The sequence below is a fragment of the Anser cygnoides genome, chromosome 19 (genome assembly GCF_040182565.1).
Source record: "Anser cygnoides isolate HZ-2024a breed goose chromosome 19, Taihu_goose_T2T_genome, whole genome shotgun sequence".
Lineage (NCBI taxonomy): Eukaryota > Metazoa > Chordata > Aves > Anseriformes > Anatidae > Anser > Anser cygnoides.
In genome coordinates, this window is record NC_089891.1 from 2,488,073 (window position 1) to 2,500,365 (window position 12,293).

At 58.7% G+C, this 12,293-nt stretch overlaps 1 long non-coding RNA gene across 2 annotated transcripts; it reads left to right on the top strand.

The window, feature by feature from the left end:
* Positions 1–503: 503 nt before the first annotated feature.
* On the top strand, positions 504–11,631 carry LOC106046714 (uncharacterized). Of its 2 annotated transcripts, none has more exons than XR_001213427.3 (3): positions 504–1,001; positions 6,815–6,972; positions 7,095–11,631. It is a non-coding gene; the product is annotated as an uncharacterized lncRNA (long non-coding RNA). The 2 variants fall into 2 exon arrangements; XR_007167995.2 differs by having other exon boundaries at positions 7,098–11,631.
* Positions 11,632–12,293: the final 662 nt, after the last annotated feature.

Consider the following 12,293-nt stretch of genomic DNA (forward strand, 5'->3'; position numbering starts at 1 on the left):
CAGCTGGGTTTAATTAGGATCTGCAGCTTGGAGCTGGGCTGAAGAGAGCAGGCACCGGGACTTTGCCTGAGTCCTGCTCGCTCCCCAGCCGGGAAACCAGAGCCTCGTAGGCTGAGTCCGCCCCGTAGCCAGGGCTGGCAGGGGCAGGAGTGCGGCACAGACCCCGCTGCAGTTTGGGGCACCTTGTCCTTACCCGCGGGATGCGGTGCCTTTATTCACCGAGCATCGCCACCCACGCGGGGTTCATCCCCTCGGGCTCTTCTGCAGCTGCCAGGAGCAGGATAGCAGAAATCCCACCGCTCCCAGCTGCCCTGGCAGCAACTCAGCAGAAGGGCAGGAAATCAGGATCCGTAGCATCTCTGTTTTTTCTCCGTTTGCAGCAGGGTGGGGGGCGCAGCGTTCCCTGCGGTGCCGGAGGACTGGGCAGCTTGGAGGGGATGTTGAAACACCCTTTTAGTAGCACCCACCCTGTCATCCCCTGGGCGAAACCCTTTATTCTCCCACAGCCCTTGTGTTTAAGGACAGCTTCAGCAAGCACCTGGAGCAACACCACCGGGCTGACCGTGCTGTCGGGGCCCTTCCAGCCTCCCTGCGCGACGCAGGCTTCGGTCTAAACCCTTGCAGCGGCAGAGGGAGCTCTCATGCTTGTCTTTTAAATCAGAAAAAAAAAAAATGAGCAAATAAAGTTTTCTGGAAGAGCTGCTGGAAACGCCTCCTAGGATCGATCCTGCACCCGGAGCAACCTGCCCGGCCTGGCGCATCCCACGCGAGCGGGGCCGTGGGGACGGTGTCACCGCCCTGGGCGTCTCCGCTGGCCGCGGCCGCCGTCCTCCCGCGCCTCGCAGAGGGATGACAAAGAGGAAAACAATAACCGAAGCCACCGCGCCTTCCTCTGGTGCTCCCTCTGCACTCGCTGGGGCCGAGCGGGGATATAACGGGAACATGATTTCACTGCCGTGATGCCACGGGGCGGTGTTGTGCAGCCGCTCGAGCTGGAAAAAGTAAGTAAAAAGCAAAGTTGTTCCCAGCTGGGTGTGTGCGTGGGACCGGCCGCCTGGGCTGTCTCATCCAGCAGGCATCGTGACCTTCCCGCTCCGGGCTTTGGATTTTGTGTGGAAAATCTCCCTTTTCAATAAGTGCTTCATCAGAAGTGATTCAGCCTCGCCTTCCTCCTCCTCCTCTTCCTCCCGGTGCGAGGAGAGTCTCGGTGAGGATTTCGGTTTGGGGCCCTCGCCTGGAGCAGGCAGGGCTCGGCGCTTTCCCCACAGGGAATTTTTGGCTGTGGAGACGCTTGGTGGCTCCTGCTGGGAGCCTGGGCACTCCTGTCCCTCCCAAGCAGGTGCCCAGCCCGAAGCACAGGATTTCTGAAACGCCCCACTTCGGTCTGCCCCCAGAAACCAGAAGGGATTTTCCCATCGGTTTTAGTCGGAGCCTCTGGGTTTACCTTTTGGACACCACGAGGGAAATCATGCCTACAGCTTGAGGCTCCTGTCTTCAGTGCTGTGCAGAGCAGCTCAGTGCTTTCCCTGCCTCCCAAACGATGGCGTTTTGGGGTGACAGGACCCCCTGGTGCCAGGGGCTGCCGGCTCTTAGCCCCGCACACTGACACCGCACGGCGCTTAGCCTGGTCCTGTACAAACCTGAACAGGTCACCACCGTCGTTTTGTGCTTGCAAACACCCCTCTCCATCTCCTCAGGCTCTCACGTTCCCCTCTTACTGCCAGTTCCCACAGATCGGCCCCCACATCCACCAGGGCCTGGTTTTGCAGCTTTCCCTTATCCCTCCTGCTCCCCGCGTTGGCTCAGCCCCGCTGCCCGGGTGGGCTCTCGGAGACGCCAAGCACAAACATCCCCAGTGTGATTTTTGGCAGCGTCGGAGCTTCTGGCTTCAGATCTATCACCAGGACTTGTCATTGCGTTTAGCTGCTTTCCCTTATCCTTGCTCCCATAAGACCTCAAAGTGCTCTGACATGATTTTGGGCTACCCACAAAACAGCCCACCTGCTATCCAGGAACCGGATTCCATTTTTTACAAGGTGCGGCCCCATTTTGCATGTTGAACCTCGCCATCTGACATCCCCTTCCACGCAGAGCCCTGCAGCAGCCTCATCCTCCACCAGCATGCTCCACCAGCATGCTCAGGTCTTCTCTCCAGGCTCCTAGGTCTGTCTGAGCTGGGGTGAAGCCTTCGACGTTCTCCTCCCCAAATCCCAGTGTCCTGGGATCTCCCCATCGTGTCCTAAGCAGCACTGGGGCAGCCCCTTCCCTGCTGCGTTAGCTGGGGTGGGAACTGCAGGGACTGGAGCTTGCCATAATGTCCTGCGAGCACACAGGGCAACGCTGGCTAAAAACAAGACAGTAATTCCCTAAATTACTAAAGAAAGCAGCTACAGAAAGGCTGCCCTGTGCCCAGCTTGTTGGCATTGTGATAACGCTGCTGGCCCCAGAACAACGCACGTAAGTACACTGAAAGCAAAAGTGTCTGGTGGCCAAAAAAGAAAAGGATTCTTTATTACTTGTATGGCAGTGAGGAGGCCAGTTCATGGCATTTTCTTCTTTTTACAACATCATTTTGCACCGACAATAGGAATCCAGGCTGTATTTCCAGGGGATGCTCCCCTGGAAGCGAGTGGTTTCACGGCACGCCAAGGCTCAGGAGGCAGCGGGACCGTTCTCTATAAAGGTGACGATGGCCACAGAGAGCTCAGGTGTGCACCACCTGAACGCCTTCCCCAAACGTGCATCAGCATCAGGCCTGCCCTGATCCCAGCCTGATTGCCCCGGGGGGGGGGGATATCTGCCCCCAGCCCCGCAAAGGAGCCGAACACGCTGTGCTAGTGAGCCCTTGAAATTAAATACTTCTAAATTAAACACATCTAAAGCATAAAACTCACCTCTCTGAACTATAAATCAAGCCCGTGCTCTCTGGTAGGTCACGTTTGCATACTCATAATCACCCTCTTGTTGCTTAATCATTTTATATTAAGTACCTCTTAAAATGAGTGTACTCATGTAGAAAAGTCAATTAAAAATGAGAGTCCAAATGACTAAGGGAGGATCTTGCATCTGTGTCCAAGTTGGCACGCAAATATGGACATTTGTAGGCAGAACAGTCATCCTCCAAATATTTCTGCAAAAAAAAAAAAGAAAGCCCGGGCAGGGAGCGAGTGATGGGAGCGCGCAGGACCGGGGCTGACCCAGGCGGGCGCTCGGGGCGAGGAGCCTGCTGGTGCTTCGGCTGCAGCTGCCCGTCTCCACCTTGACCCGTGCAAATCCAGCTGGGCAAGGGCAGAGTTGCTTGCAAGTACACATTTCCCTGCTTTCCGGTGGCCCTTTGCCAGCTGAAGCCTTGGGAGAGGAAGAACGTGTGGCAGCCCAGCGCCGCGGCGGGGCTTTGGCTTGAAAAACGCTGTCTGTACTGGGTGGCGTGACTTCGGGCGGCAACCTGGGGGTGTCCTCTGCTTCGTGCAGGCTGGGCCTGGCTGGGGAGTGTCCCACGGCTGCCTCGGGCGCTGAGGTTCTGAGGGGAAGTACGCGTCCTGGGACTGTGTGCCCGCTTGGGCCTGGGGAGCCAGGCAAAGGTCGCCCCCCAAAACGGGGCTTTGAGGTCGTCCACCAGGAGCTTCCCGGCGGTGCGCAGACAGTTGTGGCACTCGATAAAAATCAGGTTATTCATCTCCTCCCGGCATTTGTGGCAACTCTCACACCCGATGCCCATGGACAGACACCCTCAGGCACGCAAGGACACGGGGACAGTGCTGGACACACGAAGCAGATGGCACAGGTGTTGGCACCCAGCACACCTGGGCATGAGAAAGCAGGTCCCTACGGGGACCCAGCGCCCCCAGCCAGCCACCCACACGCCCCCCACCCCTCCCAGCACGGCCTCCTCGGCAGCACGGCCATTTTTTGCTGTGCATTTTTGAACCGAAGGCAGGGGCAGGGCTCGGGGCTGTCAGTGCATCCTCAGGGAGGTCCTGCAGCTGCAGAGGATGAGCTCAGCACGCGCTGGGCCGAGCGAGCCACCACCTTTTGGAAGCCCTGGAAGCCAGGACAGAGGTTGCTGTGATTCCCCTCAGGCAGTTTTTCAACTTAAAATGACCTTGCCTCCGTTCCTTGCCTGCTTGGCCGCTGGGTGCTGCCAGGCGAGGGGGGTTTCATGGCCAAACTCCGTGCAGCTTTCATGCATCTGTAATAACGATGCAGAGCAATCTGCCTGCAGGGGGAGGATACACTCCTCCCGTCCCATGCAGTCACTGCAGACCCTGGGTTTGCTTTTCCCACAGGCTCCATCAGGCTTTGATCACCTCCGCTTCTTGCAGCAGCCCGGTGGGACGCTCAATGCCCCCACGGCCAGCCCCTGCTCTGCAGGTCCCCCCCTGCTCCCCTGCTCTTGCCCAGGGCTTCTCGGCTGTGTCACGAGCCCCCTGGGGACCCATCCGTGTGCCAGAGCTGCCCCAAGCTGCTGGGCACCTCACTTTGGCTCAGTGGCACCTGAAGGGGCCGAGCATCAGGATCCTGGGCAGGCTGAGCCCCCGCTGGGGAGGGCGGTGGTGTTTTCGTGCTGGTGTCCGCCTGCACGGACAAAGGACAGCAATTTTCCTTCACGGAGGAGTTGGGGCAAAGCAGGGCGAGATGTACCACAGGTTGCATCCATGTGCTTTGACACCAAGCCCCTGACCTCAGCGTGGGGCCACCGGCCCTGCCTATGCCCCCAGCTGCAGTGAGAAAAGTCTGCCCGTGGTCTCCCGTTGCAGGGGGAGTTGCTGATGATTGAAGATGTCCCGGTTCTGAGCCCAGGCCACAAACACGGGAGGAACCTGCGCCTCGTGTGCTGCAGGGGACACCGCGGCCATGCCCCGTGGCAGCGCCCACCTCCACATGTACCCTGCGGGCCACAGGCGAGCTGCACGGCCCAGGTCCCTCGCAGCCTAAATAAGAATTCGAAGGAAATTCCAGCCCAGACCCCTCCTGGCAAAGCTTCCCTGGCTCGGCTCTTGTGGTTTGATCGCGCAGGACCTCTGACTTGCAGCTGCAAATATCTTGTACTTACACAAGAGGAAGCAGCCGGGCTGATGTGCATGGGAATTATCCCATGTCCTCAAAGCCCACTGGGCCTGGACGCCATCTGTGCGACCCTGCCCGAGGTCGGAGGTGAGACATTCCGTTTTTCCTGTGTCATTCGGAACAAAAAGCAAAATATGGGCTGGTGCCTGTGTGTGTCAGGGCGGCTGCGATCTGTTTTCTTTAAACGTGGTTTAGCAATCCCACAGCGCTTCCAGCACGCAGCCCTGCGAAGGCACAGCCCGGGGATGTGTCACATTCCTGCGAGGAAAGGGAAAAGAAGAGGAGCGCAAGTGAAGGGCTGCAGTCTTGCATGAAATTGGGAGCGTGTTTGTAGGACGTGGCAGCTGCAGGAGGGAAACAGCAGCTGTTGCGGCCATCTCAGTGTCTGGGGAGAGCTTAAAATGCAGGACAATGAAAACAAAGTTGTCAAAGTGCTGCTGCAGTAAGACGTGCAATTTGTTAGGTCATTACATAAAGGCTCCTGTAAATGAGCGGTATCAGTTGTTACCAGCTGGAGTGATGGGTTTAGATTAACTCATTTAAATTGGAATCGATTAATTGAAATTCACCTTCAGGGTGAAGTCGAGCCCAGCCAACTCAGACCCCTGGGCTGCCCACGGACAGCTCACCCAAAGGACACCCACTTGGGACACCCGAGGAGCACCCAGGGCACAGGCGTGATGCTGCCGCACGTGTCGCCGCACCCCCCTCACCCCTTGTTTTAGCCCTTTAGGGATTAATTTCAACATCTCCTGCACGTGCCCCATCCTGACTGCACTCCCTGCCTTGGGCTCTTTGGGGGAAAACCCAGCTGTTTGCGTGCTTCCACCACGAGGGGGGCCATGGTGGGCTCGCTGTGCTGGGGGACACCGGAGCCTTTCACCTGGGGCAAGGGCAAACTTTGCCCCAAAGAGATCAGGGACAAGACCTCAAGGTGACCATGGGTGGATAGGAGGCGGTGAGGTGCTGCCAGATCGTGTGTAACGGAGCTCCTCGCCATGCTGGGGCCACGGGGTCCTGGCTTAGGTTCTCCAAATCTTTCTGGAGACGCTGCTTCCAGGAGGGAGTGCTCAGTCCCAGATTGGCACGTTCTTCCCCCAAACCAAAAAGCCACAGGTGTCAGTGGGGTGAGGGGAGGTGGGTTTGGGCCGGCCTCACGCTGGGATGCTTCCTACGGGGAACAAACGAGGCACGCACGGAGGAGGGGAGGAAATCCCCCTTGGAAAGGGAGCTTGGTTACCGCACCTCGTGCTGAGCCCAGACAGGAAAACCTGCCCTTGGCTCCCCCTTGCCCTGGCAGGGCAGGAGGTGGATTTGATGCATCAGGAGAGCTGCTGGGGGCCCATCCAGACACCCGCTCCCCGCCCCACTGGGCTGGCTCAGACCTCCTGGAGATGCAGCGATGCGCTTAGCTCGGCGCTGCCTGGGGCGCCGCGACCCCGCCAAACCCCCCATGGCCACCGCTGTGTCCCGGGAGCTGCGGCTCTTCCCCGGCTTCACCCAGCGGCGAGAGGCCTCGTTGCATGGGACAGGGCTGAAAATTCCTCGGCACAGCCCTCCGAGAGCTCTGGGGTCCTCACTGGTGTGCGTCACGGCACAGCTCGCTCCGGCGCCACTTCCAGCCAAAGTGAACGAGGGCTGGCCTGGGCGGGCAGGGGAGGCGCTGGGTGTCTGTCACGGCCCCCTTGCCGCAGCATTTTGCTGTTTGCATTTATGACACTGACCTGGTCTCTGCTCCTCATTCCAGGTTTTCACCCTTTGCTTTTTAACTGCCCGATTAGCAGAATGGGCAGCCACCAGCCTCACCCCGTGTCACGTCCCGCCGTGGCCACCCAGCGCTGCTCTCACCTCGACGCCACGTGTTTGCTGCCTTCGGGGGCTGTCTTTGAGCTTTTGGGGAAAAAGGTGAAGGAAGAGACTGAAGAGGTTTTTTTTTTTGTCCTCAACGTCTGAAAAAAGTGTTTTGTTGTTGTTTATATGTTTGTTTTTCTAAAATTATTTTATTTTATTTTGATTTTTTTCCCCAGCAGCTTTGTTTGTTCTTCTGGCTCTCAGTGGGGTTTGAAGAGACACGGAGAGGATCGGATAGTTCAGCTGTGCAAGAACGAGTTCAGGTGTCCAGCCCTGGCAACACTTGGAAGATTTTCTTGCCTCGTTTCTTATCCAAAATGCAACAGGGACCTCCATGCAGTCTGAGCTCTCTGCATCCCACGCTGTTGGGCTTCTTGGCCTTGGTGCTGTATTTAAATCCCTCATCTTCCTCTTCCAGCCTCTACACGAGGCCACCCGGCCACCTCCTGCTGGGGTCTGCTGCTCCATGTCCCCTCCAGGTGACATCTCCCTCACCCACCTTCCTCCTCGTGCTTCCTGGGACTTTGTGAACACCTGGAGTAGGAGATGGGGGAGTCTCCCATTGATGTCTGTGATGCTAATTTAAAGCTTTCCATCCTTCTCCATGCCCTGCTCCCCTGCTCCTGCAGTGGGATGTGCTCTTGCAGGTCTCCTGGAGCTCAGGCTTTGCTCTGTGCTGCTCACAGCTTGAAGCATGAGCTCACGGAAAGAGAAAGGCATCGGCTGTGCTGTGCGTGGCCCGGAGCGTGCCAGAGGAACGCCAGGAGCCCATGCACAGCTTATTTTTTTGTGCGGCTTTACGTGCTGTGGAGGCAGGCACTCTGCCGAGAGTCACCGCTGCTGAGACAAAGCTCCATCAAAAGCACCGGCTGCTGCTTTGCCCATAAATCCATCCCTGCCTTGGATGAACACGTCGATCCTTTTACCTCTGCACAGGGGGGCACAGAGCAGCACCCTGCCAACACCGCCGGGCACGATGCCACGCGGGGTTGTTCTTCAAACTGTCGCTGGCTCCCCAAATCGAAGGGCTGGGTGCCGTTGCCCAGCTCTGTGTTGCAGCATCTCCTCCTGTCCCAGCTAGGAGAGGGCTCCCTGGATTCACAGCGTGCTGCAGTGCCTCCGGCCCACGCCGTGTCTCGTGTCTGCTTTAGCACTGGCCGGGCAGCAGCCGTGGAAGCCGGGGCTGCTGAGAGGCTCCACACAGCCACAGCGGGCTCGGCGCTGCTCTGCTGGTGGCTGGCATGCAGAGCAGGACTTGTGCAGCCACACTTGTAATGGCTGCTGATGCTTTTACGTGGAAAGGTGTTGCTGCCCTGCGCCTCCTTCGCACAAGCCGGGCTACCAGTGCGTACTGGTGGAGATGTGGAGGGTTTCCAGGTCCCCGTGGAGAACCTGGATCCTCCTCCCAAGTCCTCCACTTGCAGCCCGGAGTGCAGACGTGGCTGCTGGTGCCTTCCCCTCCCTCGGAAAGAAGTTGCCATCACACCATGGAAACCAAAGCCAGGGGTAGGGAGAGCTTTGCTGGAGCTGGGCAGGCAGATCAGGAGAGCACAGCGCCGGGGCTGGGAACGGCATGGGAAGGATGTGCTCGACTTCAAGCCCTGCTCGGGGGATGAGCCACAGCACGCCGAGGGCTGCCATCAGCTCTGACGGGAAGGATTTGTCACAGCTCAAGGGATGGAAACGCTTTGTCGCTGTATGGAAGCAGCTGGAGGGATCGGGGGATACAACTGCTGTGGGTCCAAGGCAGAGGTGCAGGCACTCGGGGAGAGCTGCTCCTTCCTGCAGCCGCCTGCTCCCAGCAAATCAAAGCAGACACCCAAGACTGTTGCCATTACTTTATCACCCTCGTTATTTTCTTATATTCTTGGATGCCAAAGGCACACATTTAGAGACGAGACCTCGCATTCCTCTGGACCTGGCAGTGCCACCAGCCTTTAATCACAGCTTCAGCATCGACCCCTTTGCAGGAATTAGTCTGCCTCAGCTCCCTGCCTCAGTTTCCCCCAACGCCAGACCTCGTACAACTGTTCCCACCAGGACAGCGCTGAGCTGCCCTCACTACCAAAGTGCTTTCCCTCCGGTAGGTCCATCTGGACCACAGCAGCATCTCACCACGCTCCTTTTCCTTGCCTGGTGACACCTCCCCAGCACGAAGTGAGCACCACGAGGCGAGCAGGGAGCTGCAGAGCGGGTCCAGCCCACGCGAGGTGCAACTACCTCACCTCTGCAGGCACTGCCTCGCTGGGTCCCTCTTGCCATGCACACACCGAGCTTCCCTTACTAAAAGCAATAAATGTGGTAAATGCGTGACGCATCCCACTTCTGGGGGAAAAAAAAGTGCTTTGCTGTAAGTGACCCGGCGGGGTGGCAGCGGATCCGTGTCACGCCAGCCCCGCACATCCCCGTGAGTGGCTCGGGCTTCCTGCCGTGCTGGCAGCTCCAGGCTGTGCCTTTGTCCCAGCGCTTCTTTTCTCGGACCTGGAGTGCCTGTCCCCAGGGCAGGGGGCGGCGAGGAAGCGATTATTCACTTCCAGGAACATCTGAACCAGGGAAAGCTCCTGGACGCCTCGCTGGGGACTGATGTCAACGTCTCCTTGGTACCATGACTTTGGCAGCCAAGGGGGCTGGGAGGGGGGCTTGTGCATCGCAGCTTTCTGAGGCAGAATAACCTCGCCCCCAGCTCCGAGCCCTGCTCCTGCCCCCAGCCCTCCTCCTCTGTCCCCTCTCCTCCAAGCCCAGGGCTGGGACGCGGCTGGGCCGGGACACCAGAAGTGACCTCAGCGCTGAAACTTGTGGCTGTGCAGGGAGGGCTCTGCCTTCTGCGCGTGTTCTCTGAACTCCTCTTTATTTATGATGCTCTGGGAAAACAGTTACCGGCAGCCACAAAGAAGCCGCGCGAGCGCCCGCCTTTCCTGCTGCTGGCCGGGAAGCGCGGCGGAGGCGCCGGGACACGCCCGGGGATGGGGACGGGGATGGGGACATGGGGATGGGGATGGGAACGGGGATATAGGGATAGGGATGGGGATATGGGGATGGGGACGGTTCTCTCTCCTTTGCACATCACTGCTCATCCCATCAGAAGGGACACGCTGGGCAGACAACCAGCCCAGATCCCCACTCCCGGGGTTGTTTTGGGATGAATTGCTGACCTTGGCTAAATTTATTGTTTTCTGCCTCTTGTCTTTCCCAGCGCATCCTCCCCGCTTCGCTCCCCCCGCCTCGGTGCCTGCCGGCTCCCAGCCCTTCGGCAGCTCCCACCCGCTGCCCCCGCCCCGGGCGTTCCCCTCTGCTGCCTGGGGAATTGCCAAACCCAGCCCCTAAATGGGACGAGGGGGCAGGGGAGGAACGCATGCCATCCCCCCTTCCCCTGCCATCATAGCCTGGGGACACCGAGGGTCACGTGTGGCTTCCTCTGGGTGAGGGCGGCAGGGAAGCTGGCACCGGGGTGCGTGTGGGTGCAGGACGGGTGCCGGCACCCCGAGGAGAGCTGGGCTGGAGCGGGGCTTTGCCCACCCCGCTGCACAGTGCAGGCTCTTGTGGCACGAGATGCACCGTGACACACTTCCCAAACTCGCCTGCTTCTTGCCAGATGTATTACTCAATCCAGGCACGCTGTGGGCGTCCAGATCCCTTCCCTGTGAGCAGTCGGGTGATGAGCATCACAGCAGGCTTCCCGCAGGGAGTGCTCAGCCACCTGCTGCAGGTGCAAACCCGCGCGAGCAGCTCCGTGTTACAGCTATCACACGTCTCTTTTACCTGCCTGGCCTCAAGGCATGCGCCCTTAGGGATGCACAGCAGCTGGAGGCTCAGAGCACTTGGATTTATGGTGCTGCCATGGGGCAGGAGGGTTGAAAATGGGCTGAAACCCCTCAGCTCCCTGAGGAATGGGCTCCAGCTCCAGCTGCTCCCCAACCGTCCCTTCTTTGCCCGGGGTTTATCCTAAAAAGCAAACTGGAAGCTCTGGGAGGGATCACAAGCTCCCAAAAGCTCAGTGCAGAAAAAAATCCATGAGGTCAGCCTGTTCTTCCTGCTGCTATTGCAAAATTTTTTCAGTGTAACTTGCAGATGCAGAAGTTGTTGTGAAATCTCCCTCCTGCTACAGCAGGCTGAGCTCACGGTCCCTGGCTGGGTATTTTTAAATTACACAGAGGTAAAAGCAGGATATTTTTAGAAGTCCTACGGGTCCACCAGCTGATACACATAAGGAGTCCATTGGTGCGATATCTGTGGTGTGCTGGTGCCTGGTGTTGCTTTGCTCCTTGTGCAGGGGTGTGCAATGAGTGCTCAGTTCGCCAAGGCTACAAGACAGTGAAAACGCCAGCTGAGCTGCTGTGCAATGCCAACAGCCAGTTTTTAAGGGAGCTAGGACCCTATGCATACAGGTTAAAGTCTTGTTCTGGGGCTGAAATGTAGCAGGGAAGTACGTGAGCTCTGCTTCTGCACGGATGCTCACTTTGGTTATAGCGGTTTTAACACACCAAGGTTGGCAAATTCCCTTGTGTGCCCAAGCCTTTAGCCTTCTTCTGCTGTACTGGCTACCAGGAAAATGAGAATGACATCCCTTGTCTCACATGCCGCTTGATGCACGTATCCAGATCACCGATTCCCTGCCAGAGCCGCCCAGCTCCAGGTGACAACGGCCGTGGGAGCAGCGCAGCTGCAGGCAGCGCCCACCCCGCGCGGGTGTCACAATGCGCTGCGGGGCGCCCGCGGGGTGAGCGCTGGCGGGATGCTGGGCTCAGGATGTGCTCTGGTGGGACCGGGGATGGGGTGGGAGAGGTGGTGACACGGGCACAGCATCCGCCGGGGTGCCCTGTTTGCCACGAGGAAGAGGAGGGTCTGAGCGTTGGGCAGATGGGGGCAGAGAGGGTGCCACCGAGCACCCAGGGCGTTGCTTCCCTGGGCAGCTCTGGCTGCTTCTCCCCCTTTATGAGCCCAACATCTCGTTGTGGATGTGTGGCTGTGCTTGCAGCAGTTCCTTGCTGCTCCGGGGGGCATTTTGAGCAAGCTCTGCCCCTCTCGCTGTCAGAACGCCCTCACACCCTCCTGGGGGGCTCTGGGTGCTGCCCAGCTGGGTGCCTGGCGCTGCTCCCTAGCGCATCTCTGCGTGGGACATGGCTTCCCCAAAATGAGGTTGGACCACCAGAGAAACGCCCACCAGGGGACGAGGAAACACCTGTAGGGACAGCTGAGGCCACACACAGGGCAACAGGAATGGCTGGGGACATCGTGGTTGGCTTTAGGGTTATTTCTGGGGAAAGGAGCTCTGTACGAGCGCAGTGCCTGCCCCCCCCCCCAGCCCTTCCACCAGCTGGCTGATTCAGCTGAAACTCCTCCAAACAGGACAGATCCCCCAGGGCGTGCCATGGGGT